We start from the raw sequence: 16,049 nt of genomic DNA on the forward strand, positions 1-16,049 counted from the left end.
CTCTCCTGCCCCTCCATCTCTCCTGCCCCTCAGTGTCTTACTCTCCTGCCCATCAGCATCTTACTCTCCTGCCCTTTAGCGTCTTACTCTCCTGCCCCTCAGCATCTTACTCTCCTGCCTTCCAGTCTCTTACTCTCCTGCCCCTCAGTCTCTCCTGATCATTCAGTCTCTCTCTCCTGCCCCTCCAGTCTCTCTCGCTCCTGCCCCTCCGTCTCTCTCCTGCCCCTCCGTCTCTCTCCTGCCCCTCAGTGTCTCTCTCTCCTGCCCCTCAGTGTCTCACTCTCCTGCCCCTCAGTGTCTTACTCTCCTGCCCCTCAGCGCCTTACTCTCCTGCCCTTTAGCGTCTTACTCTCCTGCCTTCCAGTCTCTTACTCTCCTGCCTTCCAGTCTCTTACTCTTCTGCCCCTCAGTCTCTCTCTCCTGATCATTCAGTCTCTCTATCCTGCCCCTCCAGTCTCTTTCTCACCTGCCCCTCTGTCTCTTTCTCTCTCCTGCCCCTCCGTATCTCTCTCTCTCTCCTGCCCCTCCATCTCTCTCTCTCTCCTGCCCCTCCGTCTCTCTCTCCTGCCCCTCAGTATCTTACTCTCCTGCCCCTCAGTGTCTTACTCTCCTGCCTTCCAGTCTCTCTCTCCTGCCCCTCAGTCTCTCTCCTGCCCCTCAGTCTCTCTCTCTCCTGCCCCTCAGTGTCTCTCTCAACTGCCCCTCAGCGTCTGTCTCCTGCCCCTCAGTATCTCTCCTGCCCCTCAATGTCTTACTCTCCTGCCTTCCAGTCTCTCTCTCTCTTGCCCCTCAGTCTCTCTCTCTCTTGCCCCTCAGCGTTTTACTCTCCTGCCCCTCAGCATCTTACTCTCCTGCCCCTCAGCGTCTCACTCTCCTGCCCCTCAGCATCTTACTCTCCTGCCCCTCAGTGTCTCTCTCTCCTGCCCATCAGCGTCTTACTCTCCTGCCCTTTAGTGTCTTACTCTCCTGCCCCTCAGCGTTTTACTCTCCTGCCCCTCAGTGTCTCTCTCTCCTGCCCATCAGCGTCTTACTCTCCTGCCCTTTAGTGTCTTACTCTCCTGCCCCTCAGCGTTTTACTCTCCTGGCCCTCAGCATCTCACTCGCCTGCCCCTCAGTGTCTCTCTCTCCTGCCCATCAGGGTCTTACTCTCCTGCCCTTTATTGTCTTACTCTTCTGCCTTCCAGTCTCTTTCTCTCCTGCCCCTCAGTCTCTCTCCTGCCCCTCAGTCTCTCTCTCTCCTGCCCCTCAGTGTCTCTCTCAACTGCCCCTCAGCGTCTCAGTCTCCTGCCCCTCAGTATCTCTCCTGCCCCTCAATGTCTTACTCTCCTGCCTTCCAGTCTCTCTCTCTCTCTTGCCCCTCAGTCTCTCTCTCTCTTGCCCCTCAGCGTCTTACTCTCCTGCCCCTCAGCGTTTTACTCTCCTGGCCCTCAGCATCTTACTCTCCTGCCCCTCAGTGTCTCTCTCTCTGTGATGTTCTGGGTTGTTTGTGGACCCGGGGTGGTAGCAGGAGCGAACACAGAAGCAGATTTGAAAATAAAACTAGGATTTTTAATAAGTGCTTGAGTAGACATATAATGGCAGTAAATAAAAGTCCAGGAATATATAAATGTGCACAAGAGTTCTGTGGTGGGAGTAGAAGGGTTAAGGTCCAAGTAGAAATAATTAGAGCTGTCCAGGTGTGCAGGTAGTGAAACTGAAAATAATCAAGCCAGGTTTGCAGGTAGTGAACAGAAGCGCAGGATGTCAGCAGGCTCAGGCACTCAGGTATGGGCAAGGGTGATGGAGGAAGCGGGGTAGTCCAGTGGGAGCTAGGAGCTGACAGGCAGACTGGCAGCCAGCGAATTCACAGGAACAGGTAAGCACAGAGAACTCCCTCTCAGCTAGGCTGAGATACACGTTGCACTGGCAAAGAAGGAAGGCACTGACCCTTCCGAAATACCCCATGCCGTGCTGTTACTGGCCGGAGGGAACATGTGACTCACCAGGATTGGCCAGCCGCATCACATGGCCAGAAGGCAAGATGGCGGCGCCCATGCCAAACGGAATGGAGACGCCACCAGGCCTTACCAGCGCAGAGTGACAACAGGCCCGCACAACAACGCGCCTACAAGGTATCTGAAATTCATCAATGAAACTAGACGTTATGAAATTTCCGGCTGCTCCTGAGTCGATTAGAGCAGTAGCAAAGACAGGTTTGGGTTTAAGATCCAAGGCACGGGTTCATAACTCCTAACTTGATGTCTCCAGGGTCAGTTAGGATTTGGCATTTCCCGGTTTACGGGGGCAGGAGATCAGCAGGTGACCAGACTCTCCGCAGTACAGACAGAGGTTCTTTTGCATTCTTCTCTGACGTTCTTCTTTGGAGAGGTGTGTATGATTCACCTGCATAGGCTCCTCTTCAGTGGGAGAAGGAATGGGATGGGTAGAAATGGAGGGGGTAAATGACCTTTGCCGGTCAGTTTTGTTTTTTTCAGCCTGACGTTCCCTGAAGCGTAGATCAACTTTGATACACAATGAAATCATGTCGTTCAGATTAGTAGGAAGCTCTCGAGTGACTAGATCATCCTTTAGTCGGTCTGACAACCCATGCCAGAAGGCCGAGGTGAGGGCTTCCTCATTCCATTTGAGCTCTGATGCTAAAATTTGAAATTGCACGGCATATTGACTGACAGGACGGACCCCTTGTCTCAGTGTCATGATGTTTGATGATGCTGATACAGTACGCCCAGGTTCATCGAAAATCCTCCTGAAGGATGACACAAAGCCTGCATAATTATCCAGCAGTGGATCTGAGCGCTCCCAGAGTGGGGAAGCCCATTCCAAGGCCTGGCCGGATAACAGAGAGACTATATAAACCACTTTAGTTCTTGCAGTTGGAAAGTTGTCAGGCTGCAGGGTAAAATGTATGCCACACTGATTTAGGAATCCTCGGCAGAGTTTAGGATTGCTGTCAAATTTATTTGGTAAAAGAAGATGTAAGCGGGGAGATGATCTGCCTCCTGTATTCCCAGACGCTGATGCGGATGTAGATGCTGGGGTAGAAAAGGAAGTTTGCAAACTATCCTGTCGCTTGGACATCTCTTGCAGAAATTGAGCCATCTGATGCTGCATGTTTTCCAGATTTTCTAAACGACCAGAAATGCACCGAAACAAATCCACTCCTGACTCCTGATCCGTGGCCGGCTCCATGGGGCCAGTGCAAACTGTGATGTTCTGGGTTGTTTGTGGACCCGGGGTGGTAGCAGGAGTGAACACAGAAGCAGATTTGAAAATAAAACTAGGATTTTTAATAAGTGCTTGAGTAGACATATAATGGCAGTAAATAATAGTCCAGGAATATATAAATGTGCACAAGAGTTCTGTGGTGGGAGTAGAAGGGTTAATGTCCAAGTAGAAATAATTAGAGCTGTCCAGGTGTGCAGGTAGTGAAACTGAAAATAATCAAGCCAGGTTTGCAGGTAGTGAACAGAAGCGCAGGATGTCAGCAGGCTCAGGCACTCAGGTATGGGCAAGGGTGATGGAGGAAGCGGGGTAATCCAGTGGGAGCTAGGAGCTGACAGGCAGACTGGCAGACAGCGAATTCACAGGAACAGGAAAGCACAGAGAACTCCCTCTCAGCTAGGCTGAGATACACGTTGCACTGGCAAAGAAGGAAGGCACTGACCCTTCCTAAATACCCCATGCCGTGCTGTTACTGGCCGGAGGGAACATGTGACTCACCAGGATTGGCCAGCCGCATCACATGGCCAGAAGGCAAGATGGCGGTCTCCTGACTCTCAGTCTCTCTCTCTCTCCTGCCCCTCAGTGTCTGTTTCTCCTGCCCCTCAGGAGAGCTGCACATCAGCAACATACTCTCCTGCCCCTCATGGTACAGTATGAATATATATATATATATATATATATATATACATACTGTACCATGATAGGATGTAGAGCACCTAGTAGCCAATAGTGCCTTTAATAAAATGTCCATTTGAGTGCTAGCAATGCTAACCACTGTGTCATTGTGACACAGATTGAGGAGTGGGGAGCAGTAATATCAGACATTAAGGATACAATGGAGGGGAACTTCACATATGTCAACACAGCAAAGACTCTATGACAGATACATCTTAAATAGCTAATGAATGATTAAGCATGCTCAGTGCCTGACACCATATATGGCAGATACTGCTGGGTGTGCCAATGCTCCCGGTATATAAAATTTACATTCTAATAGATGTCACCCCATGACTTTGCCCTATGTTCTCTTCTATCAGGTTCAAAATGTAACCATGTAACCAATTAACAGAGGTAACTATTTATAATCACCCAGAGAAGACTAAAGCAGGGTACACACCATTTATCGTCTAATATATTGTCCCAACGCAGATCAGAACAATATATATCGTACACATCATATAGTGTGTATGCCCGATCCGTCGTTCCCGGCTGTCATTCATTGAATTGTCCCATCTGCTGTGCAGCACATCAGATAGAACGATTCAATGATCGACGCAGTGTAGTTACACGCATCATGTAATAATACATTGTGCCGTTGAACGGCAGATTGTGCAATGTGAACGGCGCGTGCGATGTATCACTTCATTGCCCGCCACATCGCTGGTTCGCACCACTGTAAGATGTGTACCCAGCTTAACTTGCTACTATATTATGTAATTAGTGAGCATGACTATATCCCCTTCTACAGGAGAACCAGAAGTATCTCAGATTGGAGGTAGGAGAAGCACATGAGGAAATTTGGGTTGGGTACGCAATACTGGCACACAGAATGCCAGCAGTTGGAATCCCAGTGCCGGAATCCCGATGGTTGAAATACTGACGCCTGCAGGTAAGTAATTTAACCCTTTCTCTAACCCACCTTTCCGCAGCCTTACCCGGTATTCAGTGCATCGGGATCTCATCTACTTCCCTGAAATCTTTATCTGCTGTACCTTTAGGTATTATCCTTCATTCTCGGTACAGGTTAATCCATGGAAGGGATAATTGGCCTCATTCAGAGTTGGATGCAAATGTAAAATACGACCAAAGTAACGATACTGTATTAGAACCTCTATACACTCCTTCCTATACCTTCTAATATCCTGCCTATACCTTCTAATATCCTGCCTATACCTTCTAAGGATGACGCTAATTTGCGTACGCAGTCATACAGAAATAAAGACTTCAGACCTAGAATCTGTGGTTCCAAAGCACAAAGTATTATTCAAGTAAAAGTACAGTCAGTTACACGCTATTGATCCAAACACAATTAGGCGCAAAGGAGCTATACAGACCCAAGTACAGTATACATACGCAGCGCTTCCGGACCAGATGTTAGGCATCAGCAAGAAATCCCTCGTCAATCAGCATTCAGCACAAAGACTAGGAACCCAGTGTTGGAGCACACATATTTATACCCCCCAGGAATAGACATAACAATAGAGAAGTTTGTTGCTGATGCCATTGGTTCCCAAGGGGGATTCAAATAGACACAACCCAGCCTCCAACAACTGGGGGTCTCTGGTTTCCCGCCTCATGCAACATCCTAACAGTTGTTCATATAATATACATTTTGTTGCTTGAAGTCTCTGCGGTCCATAAGTTGAGAATGCATGATGCAATCTCCACACCGATAATACCGGAATTCTGTAAAAAGTGCACGTATCAGTACAATACCAAACACGGCTTACTTATCATGTATAAAACCTTAATTACCAAATAATCTTTATTTCACAGCATTTATACTAAATGAACAAACTTAAATCTTATACCTTAAAGCTTATGGAACCTTGTATTGTGAATATGTAATGTGTGAGTATGCGGGGTTTGATAAAAGGACGCTAGTTAACTTGGGACAGATGCGTGCGCATTTAGCTAATAAACAGCATTTTCATATAGGATCTTATGCATTCGCTAATATGCGACTAGTTAACAGCGTAATTGTGCGTATTAATGTGTATATGAGGAATGGTGAAAGATGCAATCGCATGGTGCTAATAGTAATATCGCCATATGTACTTAAATATGAATTTATCTAAAATAGCGCTTGGGCGGCCATTCGCAAAATGGCGTCTTGCGATCTCATTTCCAAGATGGCGTCTTGCGGCCAGTCACAAGATGGCGTTGCTGTGATTCAATTTTAAACTGCTCTTGTCTCAGCCAATAATCCAGCTTCGACAGTCGATCCTTTGATAGCGAACAACATGCTATCACAATCTGATTTTAAAATATAATTTAAGCTTACATTTATATACTATTTAGTGTTATTACGGGATGGCACAAGGTGGTTCTTAATCCATCAATAATGTATCTCTGGGTGGGGACATAAAACTACTATTATACACACACCGCGGATCTTGGAAGATCATGTGAAAGGTGTGGGGATGCACCAGTCTTATAAAGGCAGTCTTGAATGGGAATTGAGACTTTACATTATCTGAGGTGTTTTAAAAATAACATTTCAATAATACATTCTATGCATGTCTAAATATAATACATTAAATGATGGTATTTCCTAGTTCAGGGTTGTAATGCAGTTCTATAATTACCTCGGTATTCATATTGTCATTACTGGCCACCATCATAGTTTCGTTCTTGCATTTTACTCTATTTTTTCATTTTCCACCGTTCAACACAATAGGAACACACCGGACACATATGCCAATTATTATGATGACAATCAGTATAAGGATTAAGAATTTGCCTATACTGGCGATCACTTCCTGGACCCATTACCCTAGGCCTGAGAACCATTTCACTGGGTTCAGCCATGAAACCCATCCTTCTATCTTCTCCCTTACTTCAGCCACTGAAGCGTTATGGTTGTTACGAACTCCCATTTTAGCTGCAGAATTTCATCCATCTTCCAGTCTATCACCTCCTTGGGGTCGCTGGTATTATTGGTGACATAGGTGCAACATTTTACTCCAAATTGGGTGGCTAACGTTACGCAATACCCTCCAGAAACAGCAGTTAAATAATTCAACACTAGCCTGTGTTGCACCAGTTCTTTCCTGTACGCTTGCAATTCTCTCCCTGTATACCTGAATGTGTCATTGTATATCTTGGTGATATTATCTATAAATTTAGCAAGTTCCTGAATATACCTAAAATTTTAAGTAATCCGAGCAATCCTGGTGGGATCCAGTGCGACTAAAACTTGAAAGCCAGTTGTCTCACTAATTAACTGAGTGGCTTTATGCATGTCACCAGGTATCATATTTCTTTTGCCTCTGTGTTAATATTGTGTGTGAAGATATGGTGACGGTGTGTCCTTATGTATACCAAGCATTTCAACATGTGTGAGGGTCATAACTTCTGGGACTACTCTTCCCAGGTAACACAAACCTTCGGAACTCGGGGAGAGCCACTTATACACTTTTCTTCCACATATAAAATATACATTATCAGGGAGAACATAAGGAATGGTATGCATCATTATCATTAAGCACATTTCCTTTGCAAACAACCCTATTTCTGGGTCTTCCATCTGGTACATGCAAGTTTCTGGCTGTATTATTTTAGCACAATAACCATCTGGCACCTTACCAATAATATCTTTGGTGGAACTCAATGTATACCGATACCTAAAATGTTTCCCACCAGATTTAATTGGGCGTAACAGATCAAGGTTTATGGACTCATTATCAGTTCTTTATGAGAAGGTCATCGTCTGATTATTCCCCGTCACTTCCCAACTCCCGGGTTTATTGGGGTTGCTTATGTTTAAACACAAAAGTGATCTATCTACTTGGAATTGGTAGAGTTTGAAATGAGGTGGTTTGGATGAGAGGAATTTTCCATCCAATGTTTTCCCATTTTGTAATTCTAAAATTTCCGTGATATTCAGCGGAAATGGCACCAACCCTATGTTATGCTGTCCCTGTGGCACATGTGAACACACCCAGCAATCAGTTTGATTTAATACTTTGCCTACCATGCTATGATAATCCTCTAAAGGATACCCACCCCAGTACGGGTTATATTTAGGTTGGCACCGTTGGATACAGTTCTCATCAACTAGGGACCCACAAAGCTCACAAATACAGTAATCTTCAGACGATAAACCTCCACACCGTCCCCGAGTATCTGGAATGACAGCTCTGTTAACAATAACAGTACTAAGATTGGTCAGACACTCCCCTGATTGGCATTGCACTCCTCCTGGCTCCACTCCATCAGCACTGCCATCAGCTCCCATTTCCTCAAGCAGTCTCCCATCACAAAAACTGGATATTCCCGAACCGACCAGGATGGTGAACACTCTAAAAGAGAATATGAAAATGAACACAGCAGGCCCGTCCATTGTCATAACAAGACCTGCAAATTTCTCTTAGTTCAGGTATCTCACTACGACCTTTTCAATCCTCCCGGAACAAGCTCGCGAGCGACAGGTCCACACTATCAGCCTTGTCTCCGACTTGTTTCTCCACCAGTTGATTGACCTTTTTGCAGTGAGTGGAATGGACCCAGGTATCTCTCTCAGCCACCTTCAAAGATGTAGTACTTGTCAGCAGCACCTGGTACGGACCTTCCCACCGATCAGTCAAACAACCTGAACGCAAGAAATTTCTGATCATAACATATTCTCCTGGTTCAACATCATGACAGTTAGTTTCAGGCATATCATGGGACAACAATTTCAGTTTCTTCTGCTGTTGCTTTAACTGCTTACTCATTGATATAAGATACTTTACAGTTACTTCGTTGTTACCCTTCAAGTCTTCCTGTTTACTTATAATCAAATGAGGTTGTCTACCGAACAGTATTTCAAATGGGGACAGATTTAGATTAGGTTTAGGAGTGGTCCTTATGCTATGTAGGACCAAAGGTAACACTTCTGGCCATCCTAGTCCAGTCTCTGCCATGATTTTACTTAACTTATTTTTAATAGTCCCGTTCATCCTCTCTACCTTGGCACTGGCTTGCGGTCGGTAGGGGGTATGAAGTCGGCTATTAATACCCATCAGCTTACACATATTTTGAAAAACAGCACATGTGAAATGAGTACCCCTGTCACTCTCGATGATTTTAGGGATACCGTATCCGCATACAAATTCCTGAACTATTTTCTTGGCAGTAAATGCAGCAGTATTAGTGGCAGCTGGGTAGGCCTCAACCCAATTAGAAAATACATCAGTGCACACTAATACATACTTAAGATTCCTGCAGGGTGGTAATTGGATGAAATCAATTTGTATCACCTGGAAAGGTCCATCGGTCGGTGGAATGTGGGACGGTTCGGTAGGGATCGCTTTCCCTATGTTCTTCCTCAAGCAGGTCAGACAGGACATTGCTATCTTTTCTGCTTGTGAAGAAAAACCTGGTGCACACCAGTATGCTCTCACCAACTTGCACATACCTTGTTTTCCCAGATGAGTCAGACCGTGTGCTGCCTCAGCCAGACTGGGGTAATATGCCTTGGGGGCTACTGGTTTACCATGTCCTTCCCTCCAGAGCCCGGAGGACTCTTGCCCACATCCCTTGGACTTCCAAATGGATTTTTCCTGAATTGAACACAAATTTTGCATCTCAATTAATTTCAGCATATCAATTGTTTGGAAAGACATAATTTTTTCAGTTGGAGAAAACATTTTTAACCCTGCTGCCCATTTTGCAGCTTCAACGGCTCTGTTGTTGCCCAGTGACACCGGATCATCCTCACATGTATGGGCTTTACATTTAATTACTGCCACCACTTTGGGCAGTTGGATTGCTTCTAAAAGATGTTTTATGTGTCGAGAATGTGCAACTGGTGTGCCTGCTGCTGTCATAAAATTTCTCAGACGCCATAGAGCTCCAAAATCGTGCACCACCCCGAACGCGTACCTCGATTTGCTTGCTGCCAGTTCACACACTCTAGTTAGTGCTACTAACTCTGCCACCTCGGCTGGCTTCTATGATGTCTGTGTCATTTGCAACAGCATAACCTGTACATAATTCACCTGTGTCTGTTTGTCTATGACAACTCCCATCCGTATAAAAAGTCACATCCACATTCTCTAAAGGTGTGTTATGTATGTCAGGTCTAGCAGTAAATGTCTGATTCAGATATTTCATACAATCGTGCGTATCATTATGTCCGCTGAACTCACCTCCCGCCAGCAACTCGCCTCCTTCCACCCTTTGTACATTATGTTGTACATATGGTAAATACGTTGCTGGATTCAGCGCGCTGCAACGTTTAACAGTGATGTTTGCGGGTGCGATTAGAGCTAGTTCCCATTTGGTAAACCAAGCTGAAGAGACGTGTCTGGTTTGAGCTGAGTTCAACAGAGCAGATGCAGCATGGGGAGTGTAGACAATCATATCATGACCCAGTACTACGTCCTCACTTTTACTCACCAATAGAGCGGTAGCTGCTACACTTCTCAAACAAGTGGGGAGTGATCTTGCTACAGTGTACAATTGGGCACTGTAGTATACTACGGGCCTACTGGCATCACCATGTTTTTGTGTAAGGACACCTGCAGCACAACCATCGGCTTCCGTACAATACAAATCAAAAGGTTTTACATAATCAGGTATTCCCAATGCAGGAGCTTTTGTCAGGCTATCCTTAAGATTAAGGAAAGCCTGCTCTGATTCCTCTGTGTGTATGACACGATCGGGCTTTGAGGAAGAGACTAATTCCTGTAAAGGTAAGACCAAAATAGAAAAACCTGGGATCCACATTCTACAGTATCCACACATTCCCAAGAAGGTACAAATTTTCTGTTGATTCTGCGGCACTGTCATGTTTTGTATGGCCTGGATTCTATCATTTCTAAGATGTTGTAACCCCTGGGTTAGGCAGTGTCCCAAATATTTGACTCTGGATTGGCATGGCTGTAGTTTGTCCTTAGCCTCCTTGTGTCCTGTATGCGAGTGATGAAGTAACAAAAGTTTAGTATTCAAACATGACATAAACGAGTCAGAACATAGCAATAAATCGTCCACATATTGAATTAGAACAGATCCATTGGCAGGTTGAAAAGATTGTAAACAGTCGTGCAATGCCTGGGAGAAGATACTGGGGCTGTCTATGAAACCTTGGTGTAACCGTGTCCATGTATATTGTACACCTCTGTATGTAAATGCGAATAGATACTGACAGTCAGGGTGGAGAGGCACAGAGAAGAAAGCAGAACAGAGGTCAATGACAGTGAAATGGGTTGCATTTGGTGGGATCTGCATCAGAATGACAGCTGGATTTGGCACTACAGGGAATTGGCTCTCTACCACCTTATTAACACCTCTAAGGTCTTGTACCAGCCAATAACCCCTCCCACCACTCTTCTTCACTGGAAATATGGGACTGTTGGCTACACTAGCTGTATGAACTAAAATTCCCTGTTGCAATAATCGTTCAATTATTGGAAAAACCCCTAACTCTACCTTCTGTTTTAGTGGGTACAGGGGAATTTTTGGAGCTTGCCTACCGCTTTTTAAATTTACCATTACAGGGCTTACGTTTGCCATTAATCCAGTGTCCTGTCCATCCTTAGTCCAAAGAGAATCTGGAATTTGGGACAACATTTCATCTACCTGAGATGGATTTTCATTTAAACTTGTAGAGTGATACATTATCCTTTGGGGAATGTCCAACATATCCCGCACCTCGTGTGCAACTCTCTCTGGGATATCTAAAAATACACCATCAGGGGTGCAATATATAACACATCCCATTTTACATAACAGATCTCTACCCAGCAGGTTAGTAGGAGTCGCAGCAGCCAGAAGGAAAGAATGCCTGGTATGCAACGGCCCAATAGTAACCTCTGTGGACTTTGTTAAAGGATAATGTTCCACTTTACCTGTTACACCCATTTTTGGTACTGTCTCGTTGGTCACCTGTAAATTAACGGGAGATTTTATCACTGACCTGGTCGCCCCTGTGTCTACAAGAAAAGGATATTCAGTACCAGCTACATCAACCATCATGACCGGTTCTTCCCTAGTACTTCCCGTTAACCTGACTATCTGTAGACTACAGGTATGACCTGACCCCTAGCGTTGGCTACCATTCTCCAATAAAGCATTTACGGTCACAATTGGAGCTGGTGCCTGCTGGACATTTGCTGGTCTCTGTGCATATACCTTATGGGGATGTCCAGGTCTTCCCTGATTTGGGGTTCCTACTCTTTTTACTGTACAGTTTCTACTTAAGTGTCCTGTTTGTTTACGATTAAAACATGTTCGTGGATCGGGTGAAGACGTGTTGTTGTGAGGTGTGAGCAGAGGGTAAAGGTGGTTGATATGGGTAAGGATAGGGAGGGTAAGGGTAGTGTGGGGGATATGAAGTTTGTGAGTAGTATGGGACCTGTGGTTGTATTGGGTTAGTGGAATAGAGCTGTGTTTGTTGTTGCGTGGGGTTAGTGAGGGCATATAACTGTTCAGATGTAAGTGTGTGTGCAGGTGCGAGTGTGTCTGTTGACTGTGATGTTACCGTCATTCCCTCCAGAGCTTGGATACTGACAGCCATTAGTTTTTTGCTCTGGGTTTCTCTCTTCTTTGAGATGTTTTTATCATGTTCTATGGCAGATTCTATGAGGGTATCTATTGTGAGTCCCCTCCAGCCAGGTTGTGAGGTCTGAACCCGAGTCTTTAAATTCTCTTTCAGACCGTCCACGAGTACCGTGACTATCATTCCCCTGTGGTGAGTGCTATCTTCTATCCCAGTGTACTGGGTGATAGCCTGCAGAGCCCGGTCGCAATAATCTTCTACAGATTCACTCTCCTTTTGCTAAATGGTGAAAATTGTGTTCCAGTTAACTACTACTGGAAAATATATACCCAATTGACCTACAATGCGGGAAATGTTACCTTGGTTTATCTTGGTCTGTTAAGGGAACATCACCATCCAATACACAGTCCGTGATAAATTTTGTCACGTCGGTATTGCGTGGTAGACAGGCCCTTAACACCACATGCCAATCTTTATTAGTTGGTTCATGAGAACTACCCAAATTCCTCAAAAATCTTTGACATTTGGCTAGTTCCTTTTTGGGATCGGGGAAATCATTTATGATGGAATTTAGTTCTGCTCTTGTCCAAGGACAATGCATTACTACTTCCCTCGTGGGCACTACACCGTTTGCATCTGCATTTTCATTCGGAACAGTTATCGTTCGAATGGGATGCAGACCGGTAGCGCTGCTACCTTTGACCTGATTACCTGGTTGGGGGTTTAATCTGCTGCTGCTACGTATGGTATTAACATCTTCCTCTATGGGTGCAGAGTGTGTTAGCACTTCCCTTGCTGTTACCGATGAAGATGGCGGCACCACTCGTGATTGTGGTGATGCAGCATCTATCATTTGCACAGCATGGGAAATGGCAGACATTACAATAGGCTCATCATCCACATCATAAACATTTTCTTTATGGTTGCTTAAGAGAGGGTACAAGTTGCTTGTTACATTTTTATGGGTAGTTTTGGTAACTGTACTTGCACCTCCATCCACATAAGGTGGGGGAGGTAAGCGTGAACTGCTGGCAATACTCTCCACAATGCTACCTTGTTGCACGTGCGCACCATTTTGCGACTCGCCCGTATTGCAATTTAGCGTCACGGATGTATTCTCTGGCAATGCGCTCACAGCGCTAGTTTGCGTCGCTTGCGCATTTTTAAGCCACGCATCCCCTTCATGCTGCCACAACTTTAAACATTCATAATATTTGACCTTTTTCTCTAGGGAGCGCATCAGACTGATGTGATCCCGGACATTATATAGTACATTTTTATCAAAACTACCAATTCTGGGAAACGGTCTAACACTCCTCATCGTCATTTTAAACCATACATCACAATACCTTATCGCTTAAGTACCATACTTCGTATGCATAATACGACGGGCCGATCCAATCGGCGCTTCCATTAGCAGCACATCATTGTCTAACATCTCTACTGTTTGCGCGGCTCCCATTCTGAGACAACTCCTACGCTTTTCAATAAAGATTTAAACCGGTGAAAGACAATCAAGACACTTTCACTTACCTGTGGACGATTTAAATGGCAGGGCCCACACACCTGGATAAGATTTGAAAAAGGCAACTTCCACACCCGAATAAGATTTAGTAAGGCAACTTCCACACCTATGGAAGTTTAAGTAGGCTACTTCCACGCACCTCTCTACAACAAAGACAACATGTACACCTGCTACTGTGTATAGAACAGTAAGCTGCTTACCGAGCGACTAGACTAACCCTTGCACCTAGCCCTTAAGGATCATACGATACCCTTAACCTTGTCCAACAAATACTCACTGTTACATACTTTTTCCTGCGCAGAAAAATACATGTTAACCCAGATATTGATAACAATTGAAAAATGTAAACCTCAACGGCTTTATTTAAACACGTGGCAGCACAACCAGAAGTACGTATACACTATTGTGCGACCAGTCGCTTACACAATAATGCGACTACCACACAACCGTATGACAACTTTTTAGCTGCGTACGCAAAAGTGCGTCTTTGCTGTGCGCAGAACTGCGACTCAGCTGCATACTCAATACTGCGGCACCCCTTTTAAACGTTAGGTTCTATCAACAAAGGAAAACAAACTTTTTCCTCTCTTGTCCCTGGATTCTAGTCAGCTTCCTTAGCTCACACGGAAATGGATAGCGAACTTTCAGCACAAAGCGGTTGCAGGTAAACCCTGCATGTGGCCACTCCACCCTTTGCTGAGATATCGATAACCGTATGTACCGTGTGAGTAGGTAAGTGACTTCACTACGAGCCCCCAACTAACGATACTGTATTAGAACCTCTATACACTCCTTCCTATACCTTCTAATATCCTGCCTATAGCTTCTAATATCCTGCCTATACCTTCTAAGGATGACGCTAATTTGCGTACGGAGTCATACAGTAAATAAAGACTTCAGACCCAGAATCTGTGGTTCCAAAGCGAAGTATTATTCAAGTAAAAGTACAGTCAGTTACACGCTATTGATCCAAACACAATTAGACACAAAGGAATTATACAGACCCAAGTACAGTATACATATGCAGTGCTTCCGGACCAGATGTTAGGCATCAGCAAGAAACCCCTCGTCAATCAGCATTCAGCACGAAGACTAAGACCCAGTGTTGGAGCACACATATTTATACCCCCCAGGAATAGACAAAACAATAGAGAAGTTTGTTGCTGATGCCATTGGTTCCCAAGGGGGATGCACCTGTTACAGAGCGTTTAACAGGCTGATTCAAATAGACACAACCCAGCCTCCAACAACTGGGGGTCTCTGGTTTCCCGCCTCATGCAACATCCTAACAGTTGTTCATATAATATACATTTTGTTGCTTGAAGTCTCTGCGGTCCATAAGTTGAGAATGCATGATGCGATCTCCACACCGATAATACCGGAATTCTGTAAAAAGTGCACGTATCAGTACAATACCAAACACGGCTTACTTATCATGTATAAAACCTTAATTACCAAATAATCTTTATTTCACAGCATTTATACTAAATGAACAAACTTAAATCTTATACCTTAAAGCTTATGGAACCTTGTATGTGAATATGTAATGTGTGAGTATGCGGGGTTTGATATAAGGATGCTAGTTAACTTGGGACAGATGCGTGCGCATTTAGCTAATAAACAGCGTTTTCATATAGGATCTTATGCATTCGCTAATATGCGACTAGTTAACAGCGCAATTGTGCATATTAATGTGTATATGAGGAATGGTGAAAGATGCAATCGCATGGTGCTAATAGTAATATCGCCATTTGTACTTAAATGTGAATTTATCTAAAATGGCGCTTGGGCAGCCATTCGCAAAATGGCGTCTTGTGATCTCATTTCCAAGATGGCGTCTTGCAGCCAGTTGCAAGATGGAGTCGCTGCGATTCAATTTTAAACTGATCTTGTCTCAGCCAATAATCCAACTTCGACAAAAGGGAAAAAAAAGTAACATTTTCAGACCTATTCTGAATTGGCTGCGGACGCGAAAGGAGTGGCTTCACTGCGAGCACAAAAATGTCCCCTAACAGAGTACACGACTCACACATATTACAGGAAATGTCAGGAAAGTGTGATTAATGCACAATTGGCGTAGCGTTTTGCTAAATTTAA

At 44.7% G+C, this 16,049-nt stretch overlaps 1 protein-coding gene across 1 annotated transcript in view; it reads right to left on the reverse strand.

Moving 5' to 3' along the window:
• LOC148535048 (uncharacterized) overlaps positions 1 to 16,049 on the reverse strand; it is a 121,733-nt gene that overhangs the window by 660 nt on the left and 105,024 nt on the right. The window lies entirely within an intron of this gene.

Source organism: Taudactylus pleione, unplaced genomic scaffold (genome assembly GCF_031769625.1).
Source record: "Taudactylus pleione unplaced genomic scaffold, aTauple2 ptg000061l, whole genome shotgun sequence".
Classification (NCBI taxonomy): domain Eukaryota; kingdom Metazoa; phylum Chordata; class Amphibia; order Anura; family Myobatrachidae; genus Taudactylus; species Taudactylus pleione.